At 32.9% G+C, this 15809-nt stretch overlaps 1 long non-coding RNA gene across 1 annotated transcript in view; it reads right to left on the bottom strand.

Annotated features, from left to right (window-relative positions):
- Nucleotides 1-9344, bottom strand: part of LOC120353172 — an 18978-nt gene extending 9634 nt beyond the window's left edge. The window contains exon 1 of the long non-coding RNA XR_005572218.1: nucleotides 9127-9344. This is a non-coding gene — a long non-coding RNA (uncharacterized LOC120353172). The remainder of the gene's footprint in view (nucleotides 1-9126) is intronic.
- Between the last annotated feature and the right edge of the window lie 6465 nt (nucleotides 9345-15809).

Here is a 15809-nt window from a genome sequence, read left to right as displayed (position 1 = left end):
TATTCAGTTTTTTAAACTGCCTCATAATAATATATAATGATTTTTCATTTCATTTCAATACCGTACTTGTTAGCTTTTTAATTAACTATTTTGAGCCCAGCTTCTCAAATAGTTAAAATTTAGATAACTTTTAAAATACTTAAATATCATTTGATCATTCTATATTTCTTATCGCTTCTTACGGACAATTCTTATTACTCTTTCTTTTCCTATCACATACTTTTCTTAATTTTAAAAGAAATTCTATCAATCTCGAGTAAGTCTATAAAATCTATTTCAATAATGTAGTTCATTCCATTAAAAATGCTCCATCACAAAATCTTTGAAATGTTTTTAGCCTAGTAATTTTTTTTATTGAAATGCTTTAGCCTACAAGTAGTTTGGATTCAAAACTAAATAAAGGCAAGGCTAAGTTACATCATGAAATAAAATTATTATAGGCCTATTACATTTTTCTTTTTAGGTCAAATTACGTTTTTCAGGTGGCCAATAGTTGAAACAATCCAATTTGTCAGATTATTAATTGAATTTATAAAAATATTAGTTTCAAGACCAATTGAATGCACAACCCCCAATAAAAAAGTTCATTTTTTAAGTTTGTAGAGTGAACATTGATGTTGTGGAAGCTTTCCATAATTGAAGAGACTTGTGAGCACACACGAAAGCATGCTCCTGTCAAAAAAAATCTTAGTGATTTTTTTGAAAATATCTTCAATTAATTCTAAAACATAGGTAGGCTTAACTTTAATATATTTATTACAGTTGATACTATTTGTAAATCATGATTATTAACCTAGGTTTGTTTATTCCACCGGACTATATGAACGTAAAGAAACGTTTATGGAAAGACATACATCAGTTATCAATGGAGAGCAGCGCCACTACCGTAATGAAGATATGGACGGACCGGCGAATTTGGTATGAGGTATGGTATTTAATTATTTTAAGACAGGCTAGAACTTCGTAACACTTCCCATAACACAGACATTTAGGGATGGGAGGTTTGTGGCGGTTAGTATTATAACATAGTTCATCCCAACCCTCTCGGCAGTGCCAAGTTCTATCCGGTTGGTCTGAGTCCATGGATGCTTTCAAGTTAGAGTCAACTGACCTGCAGATCGCATTTCCGCGTGCCAACAACTGGACGAACATGTGCTACTGTTGATTGTGGTTTGTGGATGGCTGTGGTGTAAGACAATCACCATAAATAGGGGGTGAGTTGTTAGGATCCCCGTAGGATATTTGCAGTTGTCAGGCGAGTATTTCATTTCTGATCAGTGCCCTTGTGGTGGTCTCACAGCTTTTTCATGATGGTTGCGGGCTCAGTACAGCACTAATTGATGGGCAGGTGGGGTACTGTTACACTGTGGCCTGGTCTGACTTGTTCTATGACACTGGCGTGTAAATATTAGATTAATGCTGGATTAAGATTAGATTAAGGCTGAAGTAAAAGTGAAGTATAGCCTCTAGCCTGTGCTAGTTGGCGGGGGAAAAGCCTCTAGCCTTTGCTAGCTGGCGGGGAATAGACTCTAGCCTTTGCTAGTGGCGGCGGACGAGAAGTATAGCTCTAGCCTTTGCTAGTTGGCGGGGGATAGCCTCTAGCCTTGCTAGTTGGCGGGGGACAGCCTCTAGCCTTTGCTAGTTGGCGGGGACGAGAAAGTATAGCCTCTAGCCTGCTAGTTGGCGGGGGGATCATCCATCCTGGTGGTCAGGTAGTGCATAGTTTAGTTAGTGATAAGTCATTAGAATAAGAAATTAGAAATCTAAGTTAGTTTAAGATTGGAGTGATATTAGTAAAGTAAAGCCTCTAGCCTTTGCTAGTTGGCGGGGAAGAAAAATTATAGCCTCTAGCCTTTGCTAGTTGGCGGGGGATAGCCTCCAGCCTTTGCTAGTTGGCGGGGAAGAAAATGTATAGCCTCTAGCCTTTGCTAGTTGGCGGGGGATAGCCTCTGCCTTTGCTAGTTGGCGGGGGATAGCCTCTAGCCTTTGCTAGTTGGCGGGGAAGAAAATGTATAGCCTCTAGCTTTGCTAGTTGGCGGGGGATAGCCTCTAGCCTTTGCTAGTTGGCGGGGGAAAAATGTATAGCCTCTAGCCTTTGCTAGTTGCGGGGGGACATGTACTCCTGTTGGTCAGGAAGTGCCTTAGTTTAGTTTAATGATAAGTTAAAGTTGTAATTTATAATTTATCAACATTGTATTAATGGTCTGTCTTGAGTAAGTTTCAGGTTCATCATGGCTTCCCTTACACATGTTTACAAAATTTTCTGTGTGCATGAAAATAATTACAATATTAATATTATTATATTTTTAACAATATTATTATTGTATTCAATATAAATGTTCTGTTTCTTGAGTATGTTCCAGGTTCATCACATGGCTTCTCTTTCACATGTTACAACTATATACGGTGTGCTGTGATCAGTCTAATATAATATTGTATTTAATTGTTACAATTTTTATTATTGTATCTAATGTATTCATGTATTAAATTGCCCTGTTCCTTAATTTGTGTACAGGTTCATCACAGCATCACTTCTCTAATAATTATAAACACATCGTCGCAGCTATTCATTCATTTTTACTCTGTGAGTAAAATGGGGTCTTTGAATTTACATTTTACTCTGTGAGTGAAATGGTGTTTTTGATTTACATCCAATAACAATGGATTCTTTGAGTAATTATCTTATATCTTGAATTTGTATTTTTATCTACATTGTATTCAATCCTTTTGTTTCAGTTTCATAGTGTTCAGGTACATCTTTTTAAACGCTCATATTTTTCATCTTAGCTCATCTTTTTAAACGCTCACATCTTTTCTCCTCCATGCTTACTGTGTACATGCTTTGAGTGACCCATGTTGCATTAGAACAACTCAAGTTCTTTGTCAACATAAATTTCTCAATCGTTAAGTTTCTCAAGTACGTTTCAGATTCATTGCGGCTTCTCTATTAAAGTGCGCACATGCTACACAACTTTTATTTTTCATTTAAGTGTGATGCCCGCATGAGATCTAGGCTTGTGCAGGTTGATGAGGCGGATGATAAGATATGAATGCACCTACAGTTTGAGTTTTACAGTTTCATTTCTTCATGTTTTCTGAGTGCATGCTTCGAGTGATCTAGGCTTGTGCATGGTTGATGAGGCGGATGATAATTAATAAGAGATGAATGCACCTACAGTTTTAGTTTTATCTCCTCATTTTATTGAGTGCATGCTTCGAGTGATCTAGGCTTGTGCATGGTGATGAGGCGGATGATAATTAATAAGAGATGAATGCACCTACACTTTTAGTTTTATCTCGTCATTTTTATTGAGTGCATGCTTCGAGTGATCTAGGCTTGTGCATGGTTGATGAGGCGGATGATAATAATAAGAGATGAATGCACCTACAGTTTTAGTTTTTCTCTTCATTTTTTGAGTGCATGCTTCGAGTGATCTAGGCTTGTGCATGGGTAATGAGGCGGATGATAATAAGAGATGAATGCATTTGCAGTTTTAGTTTTGACAGCTCTATCTCTTCATGTGTTTTGAGTGCATGTTTAGGATGATTTATGTTGCATCTTGAAACGTTGTGTTGTGGCCATTTGTTGCATACTATATGTTCACTTTTATGTTTGATATGTGATGAAAAACATGTGTTATAATAAATTATATGTTGTATATTGCATAATATTCATTATAAATCTTGAATGAGCTGTAGGCATAATATAATAGATAGATCGATTTAATTCATTTGCTATGGACTATACAGACATCAGCAACGCCAGTAAAATATACATAACACTAAGGCCCGGTTGCACAACAGTCGGTTAAAATTTTAACCGTGATTAATTTCACAAGAACCAATCAGAGATGGCCTTCTTGATAACACGGCTTCTCTGATTGGCTCTCGTGGAATTAATCACGATTAAATTAACCGGCTGTTGGCAACCGGCACTTAACACTTCATTGAAAAAGAATGTGTGAGACTCCTCCAAAGAATAGAATGGTTGACTTTTGTAGTTGAGAAGTTGATATTGTGGTAATTATTCATATTGAATGAAAAAGACTAAGAAATTGTCAAAAAACCACTGATTTATTGATAACTAGAAAGACCGGTTTCGGTTATTACACCATTGTCAATCTCTGATAAACTCAGATCGACAATGTTTATCAATTGACTCAGTTTATCAGAGATTGACAATGGTGTAATAACCGAAACCGGTCTTTCTAGTTATCAATAAATCAGTGGTTTTTTGACAATTTCTTAGTCTTTTTCATTCAATAGAAGGGGTTTGCACGCAGAAGATCAAATAGTGATTTGTTGAACAAAGAGACTGGATGAATTTTATTGACTCTGGCAACCCATGTAGGAATCATAAGCTATTTGTTGCATACTATCCAATTATTGGTCTTGAATGTGTTGCCAGATATTATTGTATTCAAAATTATAAGTCAAGGTGAATTGAAAGAGATGTTTTCAGTTCCACAGAATAATGTAGAACTGACAACATCTATTTCAATATTCATCTTAATATGGAGCGATTCCACTTCTCTTTTCCTAGTGTAAATTTTAAAATGATATATTATTTGCTGCATCTACTTTCCACTTGTATGTCTTGGATGTGATGTTAGGAACGTGTTGGAATTTTAATAGTAATATATTATATCATCACCATAATGATCATCACTACTATTTTTTCAAGATAATGGCTCAACTCACACTTACGCGACTCAGGTCGAGGAGAGACTCGACTCTAGTCGAGAGCATGTGTTTTCAAATGGTGACAGTCGCGGAGACTAAAGTCGACTGGTCTGAGTGTCACCATTTGGAAACACATGCTCTCGACTGGAGTCGAGTCTCTTCTCGACCTGAGTGGCGTAAGTGTGAGTTGAGCCTTAGATTTCTCATTATTTTAGTGCTGTGTTATTGAACTAAACATATTTCGTTTCAGATTATGGAGTTTCAGCTATATTTTCAACTCTTTATTACATTTTAGTGTCATAACAATAAATTTTCAAGTGCTAAATCAAGAAGATCCTAGTGCCTTTGAAAATTTATGTTGAAAAATGTAATAAATGAGTTCCTATAATAAATAAATTCAATGGGAATTTTCTATTATTATGGGAATAAAATAGGCCTATATTCATTAAATATAATATCTATGATATTTATATTTAATGATACTATAAATCATAATCATAAATACATATATTTGTATATGTATTTGTCAAATTGTATTTTTATCATTATTATTTATCATAATAATAATGATAAAGTTGATATAATATTATCTATTCAATAGTTCAGGACGAATGTATATTTAATGTCTTCTTCCTTCATTCATGGTTTAGTCTCTTGCCTGTTCCGACTCACAACAGTATAATTGTATATCTATTACAGTACGGTAATCTAAAATTACAATAATCATTAAATCAGTTATTCATCTTTTATATTTTATAGCCATCTTTTCCTAGGTCTTCCTATATCTCTTTTTCCTATAGGGTGGTAGTTAAGAATTTTCAAGGGAATCCTTTCTTTTGGCATTCTGTTGACATGCTCCCTCCACTGGTTGCGATATGATATAACTTTTTCATTTATATTAAAGACACCCAGCTCTTGCCTTATATCCTCATTTCCAATGTGGTCCCGGCGGTCTATTTGTATTTATTGTATTTTGTATAATAGATAGATGTATATTATTGTATAGTTGACTTAGGTCTTATCCTTCTATTCATTTCATTTTGGCGCATTTATTTTATTTGCCTAATATTATACATGTTTCATTTTTATTCTCTAATATCATTGTTTATTGTAATTAAGTAGAGATGTATATAGTTGATATACGTTGTCAAATTTATTGTTTCAGATAATGAGATTTCAGATTCCTTTTCATAGATAGAGAGGTACATTATAATACCTTCTATAGAGAGAAGCCTTTTGGGACTAACACCAAACGGATCTCATGACCGAGACTCCTGGAAGCGACTGACTCAAACTATATATTTCTTTGTTCAATTAAATTGTTACAGTAATGTGTTTTTCCAGTTAAACTAATGAGATTTTTGTTTCAGATAAGGAGGTTTCAGCTTCTTTCTCATAATAATTTATTCATTCAGGATGATTATCTATATAGCTTCTATATAGAGAAGCCTTTTCGGACTAACACAAATGGAGCTCATGATCGAAGTAGACTCCTGGAAGCTAATGACCTGAAACGCCAACCCACCACAGTGGGAAAAGTATGAAGTTCAAGACGAAATTTTGGCTACCGGTTCGCTACTTCATGGTTCAAAGGTTAGTGGAGAATTCTCTTTTATCTTCAAGTTTAAAATTGAATTTTTAAATTTACTTTGATTATTTTAAATCTTTAGTTTAATCTCATTAAATTTTTAAATCCAATTCCTAGTTTGGATTTCAATTTTGAAATTCACATTGATCCTTTCAAATCTATAGTTAAATTTATTCTGATAGTATTCAAGTAATTTACTGTTTTTTCGAGAATTAACTTTTTAATCGGACAGCCGGTGATTTTTTTATTATTGTTGAATTAGGCTCAACTCACACTTACGCGACTCAGGTCGAGAAGAGACTCGACTCTAGTCGAGATCATGTATTTTCAAATGGTGACAGTTACGGAGACTAGAATCGACTGGTCTGAGTGTCAACGTTTAGAAAACATTCTCTCGACTAGAGTCGAGTCTCTTCTCGACCTGAGTCGCGTAAGTGTGAGTTGAGCCTAAGTTTATTATAAAATTCAAGTTTTTGAAATTGCCACATTCAAAAGATTTATAATTCTAGTTTGTCAAGCTTGGTTGTAAAATACCAAAATCTTCTTCTATAAGCAAGACTGTACAGATTAGGTTATTAGGCAAGCACTTGGTGTGTGGTTTTTCAAGCCTTTTTTGTTTCACTATAAAATTGAAAATTGAAGTACAGAGTAGAATAGAGTCAAAACCAAAATTGGATCAATATACAAAGTTATTCATATACATTTCTGATTTCTTGAAAATACAAACAGAATTGAAACAGCAAAAAATGGATCAATTTACAAAGTTATTGATAGATTAATGTTGCTTTCCATGACGAAACGCTATAGCCTATGATAAATTGTTGTAATTTAGACACTGTGTTACACTTTAAATATGTGAAAAACAGTTACTTTTCTTGGCGAATTGAGGTATGCATTTCACTCCTGAGGAGGAGTACATCAGTGGCTCCTCCTCAGAAGTGAAATTCATACCTCAATTCGGCAAGAAAAGTAAGTGTTATTCAAATATTCACAAATGTAAAACAGTGTCTAAGCTAGAACAAAGCTATTAATAGTTATTTGTGCAACTAGTGCGCAAAGTGACAGTTTGCTGCACCGAAAGAAACGTTTACGCCCGAGCCGTAGGCTCGGGGCGGAATGGTTTCTTGAGTGCAGCAGAGGAACTTTGCGCACGTATTTCACATTAAGTTTTCCTACAGTTACCATTGAATATGAAAATGGGTAATTATGGGTAAAATTGCCTGAAATGCATCAAATGTTTTTCTGTGTAATTTTATTATTGATAAAAACCTTAATCCTAAAATCCTAAAGTCCCTTCGTTGTCCTTGGTTATAATATAAAGAATAATAATTAGCGCGTGTGCTTGGTTGCACCTCTGCTCACTATAGCAGCCACAGCAGTCACTGTTACCAACTTCATTTTGATTTTGCTGCACTGTTGCTCCATATAACCTACTAAGTATTTTGCGTTGCCATGTTGCAAATCTGGAGTGCAGAAAAATTTTTCCCGCACTAGAGCGGAAAAGTGATTCTTTGCGTTCTGTAATCAGTGCAGCAATGGCCACTTTTCAACGTAACTGTAGGAATATATTATGATTTCTTTGAGTTTTCTTAGAAGTTTTCATGCGTTGTAAGTGTATTTCTAAGTTTTTTTTTGCATACATCACTCATGGTCTGTCGACCCTCTGAGGTTCTTTGAGGTTGGTAGCCTTCTCTGACAGGCCTTCTCCCAGTATTCTAGTGGTGGCAGCTCTCTTTTGGAAGTTGAACGTCGGTGCAGTCTTCTCATCCTATATTCATTGCAACGGAACTTCTAAGTTGTTTAATCTTATTGGGACGTACACATAATGCCTATTTGTGAAGACAACATGTGTGGACTTGCTTTCATTCAACTTAATCCGCCAGGTTCTAGTCCAATTTTCTTGATGGATTCTTGTGCTTTACTTGTAGCTTCCTCATTAGATATAATTTTGCAGAAGTCCAGTTGAATATTCATATACATTTTTGCCTGTTATCAAATTTATTCAATTTAACTATTATAAATTTTGTTCCTTCCAGTTGTAAGTTTTTCCAACTAAGTCATCTGTCCATTGTAATCAACTTCTGGTGGAACGGATTAGCTGAAAATAAATTTGAGAAGGCCAACTTTTGTAAACATAGTTAAGTTTTTAGTTTGTAAGTGAATTATTTGTAACTTTGTACCCTACAATAAGCTTAGCCCGGCTGGTTAGGCCCGCCGCAAAGTAGATCCACGCTAATCCACGAAAATTTTACTACAATAATTCCATCTGTGATATTAACATGTTTTTAATTATATAGACTATATTGCATTTATATTGAGATGACATTTGTAATGTATTTAATTGGATGCCCACACTGGATGCCCACAGAACCCGTTTTTTGAGGCGAGCCCACAGCATATGGCCAAAAAAGTGTATAATGCTATTCCAATTGAAATTCGAGAACTGAATTCGGAATAGTCTTCAAGAAAAAATTGAAATTGTGGTTAAGTGAGAGATGTTTTTATGACATTGGTGAACTTTTGACTCAGTAATTTATTATTAGAATATTGTGATTAAGTAAAAACTTGAAATTTAATTAACTGTATGATCTTTACTTTTCAGGTAATGGAGACTTTTGATTCCACTGTTTTTAGTTTAGAACTTAGTCAAATCCCGAGCTCGGAAACGGCCCTTAGTCATTTTATATGGAAGGCTACACTAACATTAAATATAAATATCTATCATACAATTCGACTGAGCAAAATATATCGAAATAATATGTTGTTCTATAATATTATACAGAACTTGCAAACTTTGAATTAATTCCACAATCCATGTGATATCTTCTTAAGCAATCTTTTCTCTATGGCTTCACCACCATAAATGATACAGTATAGGCTAATCACATATGATACAGTATCACCACAACATTATACAGAATATAATCTCAACTTGATACACAACACCATAATTTGATACAAAACTGTTAAGCCAACGCTCAGCTCATGGTGGGTGGACTACATCACAATTACTGTTTCTTTTTAATTTTTCCTTTGTTGAATAATAATTTTAAAATTGGAATATTTATTTTATATTTTGATCATACCATTCAGTTGAAATAATTATGTATTTTGGATATTGTATTGAAACAAAGTTGGATTTCACAAATTTAATAACAGGGGAATATTTATATGAATTTCCAAGTGTGACTTCTGCAAAAATATAGCAGAAGTCACAGTTGGAAATTTATTTAAATATTTGCCTGTTATTAATTTGTTCAATATTGAACTGTTCTAAACCTTTTCCTTTCAGTTTGTAATTAAAAGCAGTTGGAATCACATTTGGAAATTAATATCAAAATATTAGCCTGTTATTAAATTTGTTCAATTGAACTGTTCTAAACTTTTTCCTTTTAGTTTGTAATTAAATTCATTGTAACTTAGTAATTGTTCTATTGTAATTTACTAGAGATGGTTAGGGTTGGCTATAAGGGGTGTTGAGGAGACCATCTATTGTAAACTCAGTTTGTAAGTGAATTTATTGTAACTTTAAGGGGCTGGTTTCTGAGCTCGGGATTTAGCTAAGTTCTAGCTGGAGTCAGAAAATTGGCTTTCCAAAACTGGGCATAGTCGTAATTTTTATGATAATCTTTATTTTCTCATCTCTATAATTGGAAACGTTTTTCCTTGACGAAATGAAACATTCCCAAATAAATCAAAATAGCTGAAACTTTACACTATTTTCACTTCATTTTATTTTGTGTTCAATTTCCTAGTTTTTAAAAATTTAATTTAAACGTGGACTACGACACTGCGACTACGCCCCGTTTCGGAAAGCCAATTTTCTGACTCCAGCTCTTTAAAGTCTAGAACTTAGCTAAATCCCGAGCTCGGAAATCGGCCCTTGGTAATTTTTCTATTGTTATTTACTAGAGGTGGTTAGCGTTGGCTATAAGGGGTGTTGAGGAGTTTACCATCTATTGTAAACTTAGTTTGTAAGTGAATTTATTGTAACTTTAACTGAAGTCAAAGCTCAGCTTATAAAATTATCAACTTATTATTGCCTGAATAAACTCAAAACAAGTTTAAGATAGTGCGGTTGATTTTTAGTCTCAAAATTTTACTGTATTTCAAAGATAAGACTTTATCAATTGTTGGTGATTAATTGAAGTAATGTTTAATTTCAAATCTTTGCAGAAGTCACACTACTTGGAAATCATATAACTTTTGCCTGTAATCAAATTTGTTCACTCCAACTGTTGTAAACTTTCTTTCTTCTAGTTTTCAATTAGATTTATTGTAACTTTTCTATTGTAATTTTCTATAAGTAATTTTTCTATTGTTATTACTAGAGGTGGTTAGGGTTGGCTATAAGGGGTTTTGAGGATGCCAACTATAAATTGTAAACTTAGTTTGTAAGTGAATTTATTGTAACTTCAACTGAAGCCAAAGCTCAGCTTATACGATTCAATTAAAATTTATTTTGAAAATTGTATTGGAAATATATCTTTACAGAAATCACATTTGGAAATTGATATAAAAATATTCGCCTGTTATTAATTTTTTTCAATCTGTTGTAAACTTTTTTGCTTTTAGTTTGTAATTAAATTTCTTATAACTTTGTATTTTTTCTATATAACTTTTTGTCGGTAAACAAATTTGTTCAATCTAGCTGTTGTAAACGTTTTTCCTTTTAGTTTGTAATTAAATTTATTATAACTTAGTAATTTTTCTATTGTTATTTACTAGAGGTGGTTAGGGTTGGCTATAAGGGGTGTTGAGGAGGCCAACTATTGTAAACTGTAGTTTGTAATTATTGATTAATAGAAGTTAGTCATATTATGTTTACTGAAACATATGTTTTCAAAAAATATAAAATAACAAACTCAATTTTTAATTGTTTCATTTCTAAATAAAGAAACGTATTGTTTAAAATCTTTGTACATTATTTTATCAAGTTAATTTTCAATAACTGCCGTGCTACCAATTTCTCCTAAATCGGTTGGATAGCATTTCTCACCTATTAACCTAAGGAAAGTTATCGGCTCCAACGTAATAGATTCTTGATAAACTATGAATGGATCTATTGCCTATGAATGAGAAGTCCAGTTTTCAGAGCAAACCAACTTATAATCTTCAGAAGAATTTTGGCAATATATAACACAAATCCACAAAGAACAATACCTTACACACTTAAGCATCTAAAATCATTACGAGCTAAATACTTATCCACTTATGTAGTTGAAAAAACAATGGCTATAGGCTTGTAAACACAAGAAATAATTATAGACAAAAATTAGAACACTATAAACTGTTCAAAACTCAATTTAAAACATTAAAATTTCAATTAAATAGAAAAATATTCAGAGAGCACAAAACACCTTCAATAGCCAGCCACCATTTTTTTAGAGAAGAAGGAAGCCTACCAGTAAAGAGCAAAGACAACTCAAACCAGTGACGACTTCACGGACACGTCACCAAAAAATTATAAATTACAAGTTTAGAATTCACATTTTACATTTGTTCTCAATAAAACTTTATTTCGAAATTGTTATTTTAAATTTATATATCATCTATATGATCTGTTAATTCTGTTAACTCTGTTTACAGAGTTTGTTTTTTCGGTGATACCATGGAACAAGCAACACAATTATATATGATAAATTCTCAGTCAAAAAGTTGTCCGTATATCGATTACTCTGATATTTACTATAAAGTTTTATAGATCTCGAATTGAAGATTCGATTCCAATCGAGAAAAAAATGTAATATTACATAACTTAACAGTAAAGCTGCGTTTACATCAAAGTTGATAACAAAATGTTAATCCTTATAGATTCTATTAGATTGAACATAACTTATCATACACATGATGAACACATATTTTTGTCAAGTTCCGTTCAATCTAATAGAATCTAGTATGAGGATTGAGTTATTAACATTTTGTCAATAATTTTGGTGTAAACTCAGCTTAAGTAAATTCAGTTTTTTTAATAAAAAACGCAAAAAACCATCTTAATCTCTTGTTTGTTTATTCAAACCACTGTTAGCATAGGTAGAACGGAAAGCCTTAAGCTGGATTCCCGTACAGTACATTTATCTGTATCAGTGAAAGTTACCGGCACAGTGAAAATATAATTTGCATGAGTTCTGATTGGACTATTCACACACAGCACGGTCGAGCAAGTATGTATTGTCTCATTAAAACCCATGGACATTATATTTTCACTTTCACTGATATCATTGTGAGAATCCAGCTTTATATGGTTATCTTATAATATCACTGTAACACTTCCATTCAACCAATTTAATGCCCGATGCACAATAGCCCGTCAAATTTTAATCGTGATTAATTCCACGAGAACCAATCAGTGAAACCGTCTTATCGAAAAGGTCTTATCTGATTGGTTCTCGTGAAATTAATCACGGTTAAAATTTAACCGGTTTTTTTGCAACCGGGCCTTAGACATTTAAAAGTAAATCTTACCAATTGACTAACCAAATGATGAGTAATATTGTAAACAGGGAATCCTCCATTTTGTGTTCCATTCACGAAAGCTGAACGAACATCCGAGAGGTATGATTGGCTAACAGTAATTTGAGACAAGTGGGAGGAATTTATTCGGCCAATCATAGTGCTCCATTACGATTATACTTTTGAGCTTGTATTACAACTAAAGTCTGTATGAAATAGGTCGAGATTGAATGATTATATGCCTTTTTAGGGCAGAGCTAGGACCCTAGGTCCACTCTGCCATACAACCTAACTTGAGACTAGGAAAAATATTCCTGTTGCCAAATTGTGAGAATTTCAATCTTTCCATGCAACCCCATATGACAGAATGTATTCAATTCGACAACACATTAGATACAGAGTGGTCAATCTAGTCATATGGTTTATAGCAAGAAAATATTGATTTTTCAAATACTTTGTCAAGACGGATATTTTCTCCAAGTCTCAACGTTTTTACTTTCCTTGCCCTATTACCATAGGTAATGAAAGTATTGCTTTCCGAAAAAAATTAAGGTACCCCAATTTCTAAATTTCTACACGTTTCAAGGTCCCCTGTGTCCAAAAAAGTGGTTTTTGGGTATTGGTCTGTATGTGTGTGTGTTTGTGTATATGAGTGTATGTGCATCTGTGTACACGATATCGCATCTCCCAATTAACGGAATGACTTGAAATTTGAAACTTAAGGTCCTTACACTATAAGGATCCGACACGAACAATTTCGATCAAATGCAATTCAAGATGGCGGCTGAAATGGCGAAAATTTTGTCAAAAACAGAGTTTTTTGCCATTTTCTCGACAATGGCTCCAACGATTTTGATCAAATTCATACATAAAATAGTAATTGATAAGCTCTATCAACTGCCACAAGTCCCATATCTGTAAAAATTTCAGGAGCTCCGCCCCATCTATGAAAAGTTTGATTTTAGATTCCCAATTATCAGGCTTCAGATACGATTTAAACAAAAAAATTTAAAGGGAGAAGATTGAGCATGAAAATCTCTACAATTAATGTTCAGTAACATTTTCACCTAAAATTGAAAATAAGCTTGAAATTTGAGAAAATGTGATTATTCAATTGCAAACAGTTGGCAACTGTAAGTTGATTCTATTAAATCAATCACTATGAAGAGATAGCAGATCTCGTGTGTATCCAGCGTTATTGTCCTGTTACCAGCTGGCTCAGATCTTTGAATAGTAGACTTGAGATGCGCGGGAACACTAGCGTCAGGTGATCAATTTTCATAACGGCAAGGAAAGTTGTGTGAGTGCGCCACACCAGATTTTTACTCTAATATTGGCGTATAAAGGAGGCTCCTTTTTCCTTTCATATTATCCTTGAAATGCAAAATTTCCAAAAACCTTGTATATACGTCGACGCGCAATTTAAAAAGGAACATACCTGTCAAATTTCATGAAAATCTATTACCGCGTTTCGCCGTAAATGCGCAACATTTAAACATTCAATCATTTAAACCGTCGAGTTGAATCTTAGACCTCATTTGGCTTGGTCAATAAAAGAAATCAAAACACAAAAAAATCACAATCAAAATAAATTTCTAATAAAATACAGAAACAGGCTTCATGGCGGGGTGTGCTGAAAAGAAAGAAAGGAGGAAAAATACCTAGCCAACTATGGTTTCCCATGTAATATCACAGAGAAAAGATAGCATATAAGAAGATATGTTTTGGTAAAGGACCGTAGATCTATGACAATATGGCTGATTATCCAATGAATTTTACAAAGTATATAAAGATTGAGTTATTAATCGAAATGAACAGTGCAATGCCAGAGATAAAAATGTTGTATGATAGAATTCAATGGAGAAATAGTACTTTTTTTCTATGGTCTTATATGTACAGTAGTAACTATATTAGGTTTTGTATTCATATAATGATAATAGAAAAAAAAAATTATCAAACTATGGTACCGTATATCAAAGTTACATTGTCTAGAGAATATTAGTAAGTTCATGTATGTACTCTTACTAGACTTTTAAATTAAAACACTTTCAAAGAACATTATTTTTCTCTACTAATTTGGTAGAAGATTTTAGCTTTATACTTCAAATTTACAACTTGTAATGTGAAAGGATCTTTAAAAAATAATTAAAATTCCCTTAAATTTATTGTTGGTTGATTGAATGCTTTATAACTTCTAATTTGGTAGAAGATTCTAGCTTCATACTTCAAATTTACAACTTGTAATGTGAAAGGATCTATGAAAAATTAATTAAAATTTATTATTGATTGATTGAATGTTTTATAACTTTTTTTTATCAGAAAACATTATATTTCTCTACTACTTTTGTGACAGATAGGCAGATTTTAGATTCATATATACTTCAAATTTCATACAACTTGTTTTGTAGAAGAATCTTTGAAAAATTGATCCAAATTCCCATCAATATTATTTAAATTATACTACAGTACAACCTTGGATGATTTATTTGAGAAAACTTGAAATTGCTGATAATTTTTTGTGTTTTTCTTATCTTTCCACGAGCTATCTAATCTAGAAAATGATATAGTTATTTTACATGTTGTTAGTTTTAATAGGATAATATTATAATGAGAAGTTTTTGATTTTTAAATAAATTTAGAGAAGGTGAAAATACATTTTTTGAAAAGCAGTTTTCAAATCGATCGATAATTCCCGCACAAATGAAGGCGGTTCTATTGAAAGTGGTATAGCCGGTTTCAAAAATATTCGATAAAGCATTCTTTGCCAGTTGAAAATTTAAACTATCAACCTTATGAAGTGATAATGTGTTTTAACATTTTTCAAGATAATGGAACATTATTTATTGGCGATAATTATTGATTATTGGAATTGAAAGAAGGAACTATTTTCATTTTTGCCTCTGCCACTTCATCAATTTTTTCTATGCCTTCACGATAACAAGGCATTCAGTGAGCATCGTTCATCATAGATTATATAAATGATGAATAGTTTTGAATAATTGGTTATTAAATTATTTTCCTTCATCATAATATGATCGATTTTGATTTTCAAGGTTGAAAATTGTCAATCAAAGATTTTATGTCA

Source organism: Nilaparvata lugens, chromosome 9 (assembly GCF_014356525.2).
Source record: "Nilaparvata lugens isolate BPH chromosome 9, ASM1435652v1, whole genome shotgun sequence".
Taxonomy (NCBI): Eukaryota; Metazoa; Arthropoda; class Insecta; order Hemiptera; family Delphacidae; genus Nilaparvata; species Nilaparvata lugens.
The sequence above is the reverse complement of the archived record's forward strand: the minus strand, read 5'-3'. Positions and strand labels throughout refer to the sequence as shown.